Below are 9613 nucleotides of genomic sequence, written 5' to 3'. Positions count from 1 at the left end.
GTTGTTTACCTCTTCGTTACCTCTTACGTCACGACACACCCCTGTTTGAGCGGGCGGACTTTAGTTTGACGAGCACGAATGTCGACCAATCGTATGGGAGCTGGGTGTGAAATTACCCAATCAGGGTGGCGAAAAAGTGCCAACGACGGCTGTGATTGGCTGTCACGTGGGCTGAGGGGGAAATCCCTCTTTTCCGTAGAAATGCAAGTGAGGGGGCGGGGCATAACAAAAAAGTAATGGCCATTTATTTGAGACCTGAAGACGCAGGTTTAGCGTAATTTTCGTTGGATTACCTCAACTGGGCTTGGTTTCGCTGCGTGCTAGCGCGCGCCTTCCTCTGTGCATAGTCACGAGCTGCGTTTTCCGTTGGATTTTCGCAGTTCCCCGCGCCGGACCGCTCCATAAAGCTGGGCTGAACTCGGTGTCGCGTTTAGGGTTAAGCAGCCAGGCTAGCCACGCTAACGCTAGCTACTACAACCCGAAGCTGTGTGTGTGTGTGTACGTGTGTGTGTGTGCGAGCGCGCAAGGGCGTACGTAGTTTGACGTTTCTCGCCAAGTCTCTTCACGTATTATTTTTTTTTTTTTGAAGTTTAAAGTTACGTAGGCGTCTCTTCTTGAGCATATTCTTCCCCGGTCGGCAAAGCGGACCCACTTTGCCAGGCAGAGCATGATGATGAAGGCAGCGCCAACCAAAGAGGATTAAAAAGGTGCTCCACACACCGATGGGGAAAAGTTAAGCAGAGGTATGAAACTAACTCGCATGCACTGTCTGAAGGAATGCTGCTGCAGTGGCTCTACATGTTCGGATTTACCCTAAAAAAACTAGATTTGATTTGCGCCGACTTGCCATGACGATGTTTGACTACGCACTTACCCAAGAGCAGTTGAAATACTACGCACGCGGGGTGTATATAATAATGTTGCTCTTGAAAAATAGTTCAGTGTTACATAAACAGAGCAACTGCAGGTCAGGTCCTTGGGTACGGGCCCACTCAGTGACTTGCGACATGCCATTTTGCTTTTGTATTGAACAGGATTAACAGCACTGGATTAAACCCAAGAAACGGTTTCGAGTCTCACCTATTGCGCAAAGGCATGCTAAAACCCCAGGTAAGCCATGTTTGTTTCCTTCTGAAGTCATATACGTGTCAGAATGCACATCGGCGTGTATTGATGATACTGTTTACCCTGATGCAATCAGCCGCTCTGTTTTTTGATTAACAGTCTATAGTTTTACAACTTTACAACACTACTCCATTGGTTCTAGATACAAGAAAGGGTCAAATTTGTCAGTTTTCTGTATTTAATTTTAAAATGTCGTTTCCACGTTTAAATAACCCTATTTGGGCTTTTATTGTGAAAGGAATAAATTCGGACGCTTTTACTTTTCCATCCTTTGAGGCTGAACTAAGCTGCAAAAACAGGTCGCCTAAAAATAGGAAAAGAACAGTAATCCTAACAAGAAAGTATGAAAGATATTTGTAGTTTTTACTTAAGAAAATTTATAATAATAAGATGACAAAACAATTTAGAAGAGGGAAAAATCAGCTAAAAATCGAACTGTAAGAAATTCTATAGAAATTATTACTGAAAATTGAGTGTTATAAAGCCAATTAGTATTTTTCTGCTAGTTCCAATCATTTTGTTAGTGTTTTTTTTTATTTTAATTATTTATTTATGAACCTAATTTTAGTTCCTTTGATTGGTGATTAAAAAAAAATGTGTAATAAGTGGAAATGACTCATTTTAGAACAAAGTGTGAACAAAATGTGAATACAATAAATTCTCATAAAATCTAAAACTAACACTTATTCTGGGAACATAAATCTAAATGTTTGTTTCCGAAATATCGACAACGAATGCCAGTCGTCCCCATCAACATTTATTGAACTTTAAAATAGCATTGTTAACCAAAAACCTTAAATTAAGAGTTTTTAATAATAATTTCTACATCTTAGCTTTTAAATCTCTCCAGTGTACTGACTGACAGCTGGAAAGATGTAGAGCAAAGAGAAGTTGAAACCACTTCAAACCTGGTAAAATATCAGAAACGTTTAAAAGCAAGGCTTTAAATGCAAGTATCAAATGGTTTCGTGTGTGCAGGATACATAAAATAAAATACCCAAAAATACTTTAACGTCTTGTCTTCTTGTTTACAAATGTATGTTTGTAGTGGGAGGTATGCTGTTATATTTGTGTTTTATTTCATTTCAATTCAACTTTTGTTTAAATTAAACTAATTGTATGATGTTTAGGCCATTTTTTGGTCAAATATCACTATTAGAGTTTTCTGTTACAGATGCTTGCAGCCGTTTATTGTCTCTTCTTAAGTGTAACAACTGTTTTTGAATTGGTGGAAGACTTTTGTCAAGTGACTCTTAGAAATACCTCAGCCTTGGCACGAGATGAAAGTCGGCTTATGTGGCGCTTTAGATTTCCAAAGCTTGTTTACGTTGTAAGTGAACAGATTTTCTTTGTACAATTGGATGAGTTAATAGCATAAGCCATATTGGAGTGTTTAAAGAAAACAAAGTTTTTTTTTTTTTATTGATGTTTATTTTAATTGGTCCTTCTTTTTCTATATATGCTACTAGGTCAAAGTTTGATTATTTCTGTTTTGTGTTTTTCATTATCATTTACTTTTACAGATCTTATTATGATTGATTCTTTTTATTGAGTTTTTCCTGATAGCATAATGAATGTTTTTTTTTTGTCATATGCATACATGAATCACTTATAGCAGCTGCTGAAGCACTAGTGATTTGTGAATTTAAAGGTAAACCTTTGTGGACTTTTGCACATGCCTTCATAATTACCTTAACTGCTTAGATAGGAGTTAATATGCAGATTTTTAGTTAGAAAAATGTTCGTGTTTTTTTTTTTTGGAGACAGCTTTTAGTTGCCGCATTTTGTTTATCCCTCTGTGTCTAAAATTAATGGTTTTATCAGCCAGAGCTCTAGACTAACTTTTTGCACTGGTTGTGCCCCTAATTTTTTTTCCTTGGTGCACTAGCACGAAAATTTGGTGCACCCACCTTCTCGACCACTTTGCTGTTAACACTGCATTTTTACACGCCCACTTTCCTTTTTTTTCCCCCGCTGTTAATATTGGCATTCAGACTTGAAAAAGATTAAACTGGTAAACAAAAAGCCTTTTATTTGAAACAAAGAAGTGTTGAAAAAGTTGTTGTTTAAAGACCCACTCCAATGAAATTCATGCGAAATTCAACAATCTGGATCAAAATTATACACCTGGATAGCTCCAACATTGCTCGCCATTTTTGTTGCACCGGTAATGTTAGGTTGAGGTTGTGAGGGGATGTAAGCTAGCAGGAGAGAATGGAAACAAAGATTTCATGAAATACCAGCAGAGAGTTACTCCCGTTCAACCATTCCCGCCCACAACTCAAAGAAGACGACGCAGGTTCTTTTTGTTTTGGCGAAAAACTGCGTAATCATAATTAAAAGTTAAATTAATAAACTGATCTAGATCAACTTTATTTAGCCATGTTTAAATAAAATTTAATAAACTTGTTTTGAAATTGGAAAAGTCTTTATTTTTTGGTCACATACTCTATCAGGTATAGTTCAGACCATCACAGGACTATAATGATCAACTATCTTCCTGGATTAAACCACAGACAAAAACAACATAGGAAGCTGCTCAATAGCTCACATTTAGTCTGTTTTCAATGGAGTCGTGTGCAAAAGGTGATGTGCTTCTTCTTCGGTTCCTAGAACAATAACCCCCCCCCCCCCCCTCCCCCCAAAAACAAACACACCTTTTTGTGACTTGGTTGCTCCCACGTGTGACTGAACAGAAACACGTCTGTCCTTCCCTCTTAAGAACCTGTATGTTATGCTGTTGCTGCTGTTTTGTGTAGAAATACCAAATACTTAGCTGTTCAGTATACATATCTGAAATCTAGATTTGTTTTTGTCGGGTATATTTAATATATGTGAAGTACTACAAAGACTGTAAACTATTTCTTATGTTTAGGTTCCAGGGGAGCTTCTTTCTGATTGGCTTTGTGCCTTTTATGGACGGTTATGTAATTTGGTATGTGAGCTTGGTGCTTTTGCACCCGTGTCCCACGTTTCTGCTCGGTTCTGTCATGTTTTCGGCGTCTGCAGAATGCACACCGGCCGCGTCAAACCCAGCATAGACGTAAACACAGCGTTTGCTGTATATGTGTCTGAGCGTGCCTCTCCCTGCCTCGTCTTTTTCCCTTCTCCAGAGTCCAGCAAGAGGCCCAGCATAAGGTGAGGGGGGGTGGCCCGTTGTTACTGCCTCCATCTCCCCTTTGGTTGGCCAGCAGCAGTACTGGGGCCTGGGTATTTGGTCAGCGGGGCGGGTGGGAGCAGGGAACATGGGGCTGGACATGGAACGCGGACCCCCACCCACCCCTTTCTACTTCAGTGTAGTTCATGCTGAATGGGCCACAGGTCACCTTGTCATGTGCTGTAACATGCTGCCCGTGATCATAGGAAAGGAGCATGAGACCGACCCGTGAAGGCGAGAATGAGAGGGAAGCACACAGACAGGACAGGACAAGTCCGCTTAGCCAGTTGTTTAGCTGCGTTACAGTGTCTGTTTTGTTGTTGCTATAAGCCCCCCCCCCCCCCCCCCACTTATTTTTTATTGTCTAAATTGTTGTCAGACAAAAATGATTTTTATGTATCTGTTGAACCTAAACAGTGTTTTGAGCTGTTGATTTGGTTTTGATAGTAAACCTTAATCGCCATCCAGGTTTCTCCTTTCCTCTTTCCTTTTGTTTTCTGGTAGTGTGTGTACTTTCATGCGCTTCTCTTTGTGAATCCACGCGTTCCCATTGTAGCCTAGATCTCAGTGCAGCCTGGGTCATTCCAGATCAGATTTGTTTTACGTCTCTCCTGTTCTGTACGCACAGTGACCCGGCACATGGTATGCAGCTAAACGCGTCTTACCTTTCCTCCCTTTGGCTCTCACACTCTGTTTTTGTTTGTTTTCTTTACCTTTTTTTTTTTTTTACTTGTTCTTATCCTCTGCAAACGGAACAGTTGCAGCAAACAATTTCTGAACCGTTTGTGGGATTGCATCATCGAGCTAGGGCGCCCGTTTGGACCGCCGTGCAGGGCCTCCACAGCAATCCCCTTTCAGCCTTTCAGGACGGCTAACGTAGGCCTGGATGTGATCCTGACTCGTATGTTGGGATGAGTTCTGTAAGCTCATTGCTGACATTCTTAGGACGTGATGCCAGAGGTTTTTCTATTCCTTTTTTTCCTGTGTCTCTTTTGCATTTGAGATGTCATTTCGGATCTTCCTGTGAACGTGGAGAAATGAGCGGCCGTGTGCACGGAAAGACACGGGCCACGGTCCACTGTGGTACTCATCTTTCTGTGAGCTCTAACTTCCTATACGGTTACTGCAAACCTTCGTGCAATATTTTATTAAAACAGCTTTAATCAGGTGCAGCTATTTTCGTATTTCCTATTTCTGTTCTTAACCTCTCAATCTCTTTATTTATTTATTTATTTTTTTTTAGGTTTAACCTTTTTGCATCTAAGACAGAATTTTACGCTGATTTATCTGAAGTTTCAGCTAATTAAGGGGTGAAGGTTAAGATTTAACTTGGGGTTTCACTGAAGGAAAAACAGTTTTAAAGTTGGATTATGCAGATTCTTTTGGTATGCTGTATAAAGTCTTGTGATTTTAATACTGCATTTGTCTTATTAATACATATTTGACTTGTAAATTTAATTTGGATATGTTAGAACACCCTTCTGTTTTATAAGGAACATAGATTTTGGTGAAGACCCACTGCATGCTCAATTGCACTTGTTCTCTTGTCGGCCGAAAGGAAGGGGAAACTCCCTGTCCTCTACACCTTTACAGCCAAAATTAGGGCTAAGTCTTTATAGTTTAGATTTCACCACCTAGTTGAAATGACACGCTGTGGTTGGTCTGTTCTGTAGTTACAGCTGACCTCATCTTTTGCCCATCAGCGACCGCTGCTGTTTTTCTCTTACTTTCAGTTTTTCCTTGACCTTTCTTAATAGAGTAGTTGTGGCATGTTGACGATTTCAGCACATAGATTTTAATCTTGGTGTACATCAGGTGTGACAACAAAATCAGTTGTTTTTAACAGTAGAAAACCAGAACAAAATAAATGTAGTTTATATGTGATGTAATTCCAATTAATGGCCTTTTTTCTCTCAACTCATTCTGGATGAGGAACCGTCAGAGATCAGAAGTTTTTATATTTAGCCATTAATTGAAGTGGCTTGTGACGGTTTATTTTTAGCCAGCTTTTAAAAAACGGGCTGTTTGTGTTGTTTGTGTTCTTTTGGACTGCAGCTCGGTGCCTAGAACAAATGCCAGGTTTTATTTTTACAAAAGGCAGAACGGGTCCAGTGGGTCAAGTCCACTTGGTTTTACTTTAACAAAGAGCACTTTAGCTGCCCCCCCCGTGTTGTATCAAAGTGCACATGTATGTTATTCGTTGCGTTGAGACCCCGCACACATTTTGTTTTACCTGGATCACTTTCATTGCATGCTGTCACTTTCCTCTGCTACCAGAAAAATAAAAACCTTTTGGTCGGGAAACCATTTTGTGATGTGAAAGGAGGATTTCATTTAAATGTTTGGCACAAACTACTTTCAAAAAACTAATTTTGGCAGCAATTCTCAGATTTTTATCTGGTTTTGTAAACAGCTGAACTTTTTTAATGGGCCTATATCATGCTTTACTTAAGTCTTTCAGGGTAAACTATATCCAAAATATATATTACCGTTAGCAAATTTTTTTACTAAATAGGAGTTTTTTTTGCTGTTCATTTTCCTACCAGGAAGTAGGATGACTCGATCTCTGACGCTCCGCCTTTCGCTCCAAACGCCTGCCCCCTCTTCACGACGACAACCTAGAGCCCACCTCGGCAGTATGTCTGCGTCTCGTGCACGATAACAAACGGCATCCGAACTTTTTGCAAAGATGGATGTGCATATTGTGCATATAAAATAAAAGCGTTTAGCCGATCACCGCTAGCCCCACGGAAAAAGTGGGCGTGTGTGTGTTAGCCTGGGGGCGGTGCTGTCAACGCAGACTCTTCCTGGAAGGGGCTGTTCTCACTTTGTGATGTCATAACGTGAGAACCCGCTCGTTTTTGTGGCTTGGGAGGGGCTGGTGCTCAGACAGCAGCGTTTTGGAAGAATACTCAAAGATGAACCGATCACAGTACCGCTTTGGCGTTGTTTATTGTGAGAGGTTAACATCATAATGCACTTCAACGCTCAAATCGTTGATTTTGCACGAGATAAGCCACTCTAACAAATCAATTTGTTTTTGTCTGTTGAAATCCTGTTTTTTTTTTTGGTCTTGTTTAGGGGACAAAACCTGCAGCCAAAACATGACACACTACCATGGTTGACTTTCTTTTGTAGCTGACAAAGTGAAGTGTGGTTTAGGAAAAGAAGGGATGCATGTAGTGCACATTCCATCAAAAGCTCCTGAAACAAAAAAAGCATTCAAAATAAAAGTGTGAAGCTGACTTTACGAGTTTGCAGTTGCTTCGTTTCCCCGGTGTGAGCTTGTCTCTGTAAATACTTGTTTAGTGCATCAGATGATTTACTTTTATTTTCGTTCCCTGAATGATATGGGCTAATTTTAACACCTCCCCTTTGATGTTTACAGCTGTTTGTCATTGATATTTCATAATCAAGGCCGACTCCTGGCGTGTCAAGCCCCCCATTGAAGTAAAAATCAGAAATAGACGTTAAGAGAGAAGTTTAAAACAGATCTCACGTGTTGGACTTTGACACCGCACCATTACTCTGCATGTTTTTAAAGCCCCACTCTTTTTGTTTTGCACTAGGACGTTGTCACAAAACAGACTTTTTACCTTCAATATGCTGGTAATAAGACGTTTGTTTTCAAGAATGTTTTGTGAAATTCCTTTTTATACAGTTCAGAATGTGGAACAATTAATCTGCTAGTCATTGCGTCTAATTGCAAGTTTGACTTTAAATACGTCCATTATGGTTGCAAGACCCAAATACTTGTGTTTGCTTAACCTCTTAAGTATTTTAAAAACCACTACATTCGTTTTATCTCCTGTTACACCAGTGGAAAAAAAGAAAAGCTACAATGCTTTAAATTATCAGAGCCAAAGATTTAATTGGTCATGCTTATAAGAGTCGAGAGAGACGTTCAGTCGATGCCTGGAGCTAGAAACTTGTTCTGTGGCTTTTCCGACTCTAGAAAGGTAGAAGTACAGATCTAGTCTAATAACCTGATGCATTATTAAAAGCTCTCAGTTCTCTTGTGCATTTGGGGTAATAGCCTGTCATGGCTGGATGCAATCACAGAGGACTGACTTCAGTCATCATTCGATTAGAACCTCTGGTAAATGACTGTTTTGGTTCACAGTGACCGATGAATGCGACTCCCTGCTATGAGCAGTTTATCCACCGCTATCAGAACTAACAGATCTCTTCATCATGAGTATTTTTTTCTTTTCTTCAATGCAAATTAACCTCAATTGCACAACTTTACAAGAAAGAGACCATAGCTTTGGGATTCTTCTGATTAAACACTGATTAGATTTTTGCATCTTGCTCAAATGGTCGTGTGACTGTCGTTTTATAGCTTATCACTTTCACAGACACTACCAGGAGTCGTAGAAACTCACAATCCCGGCTATCTACAAACGCTTTCAGAAGTGATGAAACGAGGGCCAACTTCACAAATAAGTCATCACCCAAGTGATGTATTTAGCTGGTGAAATTAAATCACGACAGTTGGGAAGCCACTTCAATTTGACTTCAGTTATGTAAAACGGCACATTTACAGAGCTTTACTGTCGCCTGCTCTGCTTCACAAGTGTCATTGTGATGCTGGCACGCAAGCTTTGCTGCGGTTCTCCTCAGATTTTGGAAAGCGGATGGGAATTGTTTTGCAATGGAGGCTTTTTAATGATAAATGTAGATTCATATTGTCTGGTAAATGATTCTGAAGGATGTATGGGAGTATTGTGGGCTTTCACCTCATAAATGGAGAAAGGGTGGATCTGGCCAACGCTTGAAGATCAGGAATTATCCTGGAGTGATTACCAAGTGCCTAGTTTGTGGTCCCAGAAAGGTTAGGCATTGGATTTTTATTTTATTTTCAATAAAGTATGTTGTGATGATCTCTTATGTGAAGGGTGATACAACAATGTCCTTTTTTTTTGCCCTGTGATCTGGCTGGAGGCTCAGCAGTTACACCAATAGCTGCTTTGTGGTCTGTTGTTCATCATGGTTCTTTTGGACTGATCTGCCAAATTCCCTCTGCAAATATTTGCAGACGTGTTTTGGTGTACAGTAACAGATGTATCTGAAATTCCTGGTTAAGGTATGCGGTGCCCATTTCAAACTTGAACCACAACAATTCCTGAAGCTCTCAGCCGTAGGAATATAAAGACTGAATCTGGCGATTGAAAAAGAGAACCCACGTTCTGTTCATAGAATTAGTTAGAGCCAGGACTAAGTTTGGAAATGTCCTGCTCCTGCTCACTGATGACCCTAACCGAATAACAACATCAAAACTTTGTTTTCAGGCATAAATGATGAAGTGCCCTGTCAAACAATTTTGAATTA

The 9613-nt window shown here is 40.1% G+C and overlaps 1 protein-coding gene across 2 annotated transcripts in view; it reads left to right on the top strand.

The window, feature by feature from the left end:
* The first annotated feature begins 215 nt into the window (after nucleotides 1-215).
* Nucleotides 216-9613, top strand: part of vdr (vitamin D (1,25- dihydroxyvitamin D3) receptor) — a 28693-nt gene continuing 19295 nt past the window's right edge. For both annotated transcript variants that reach the window (XR_908823.3, XM_011475296.3), the window contains exons 1-2: nucleotides 216-743; nucleotides 1035-1110. The gene's annotated coding sequence lies outside the window, so the exon portion shown is untranslated. The remainder of the gene's footprint in view (nucleotides 744-1034; nucleotides 1111-9613) is intronic.

The sequence above is a fragment of the Oryzias latipes genome, chromosome 5 (assembly GCF_002234675.1).
Source record: "Oryzias latipes chromosome 5, ASM223467v1".
Lineage (NCBI taxonomy): Eukaryota > Metazoa > Chordata > Actinopteri > Beloniformes > Adrianichthyidae > Oryzias > Oryzias latipes.
The sequence above is the reverse complement of the archived record's forward strand: the minus strand, read 5'-3'. Positions and strand labels throughout refer to the sequence as shown.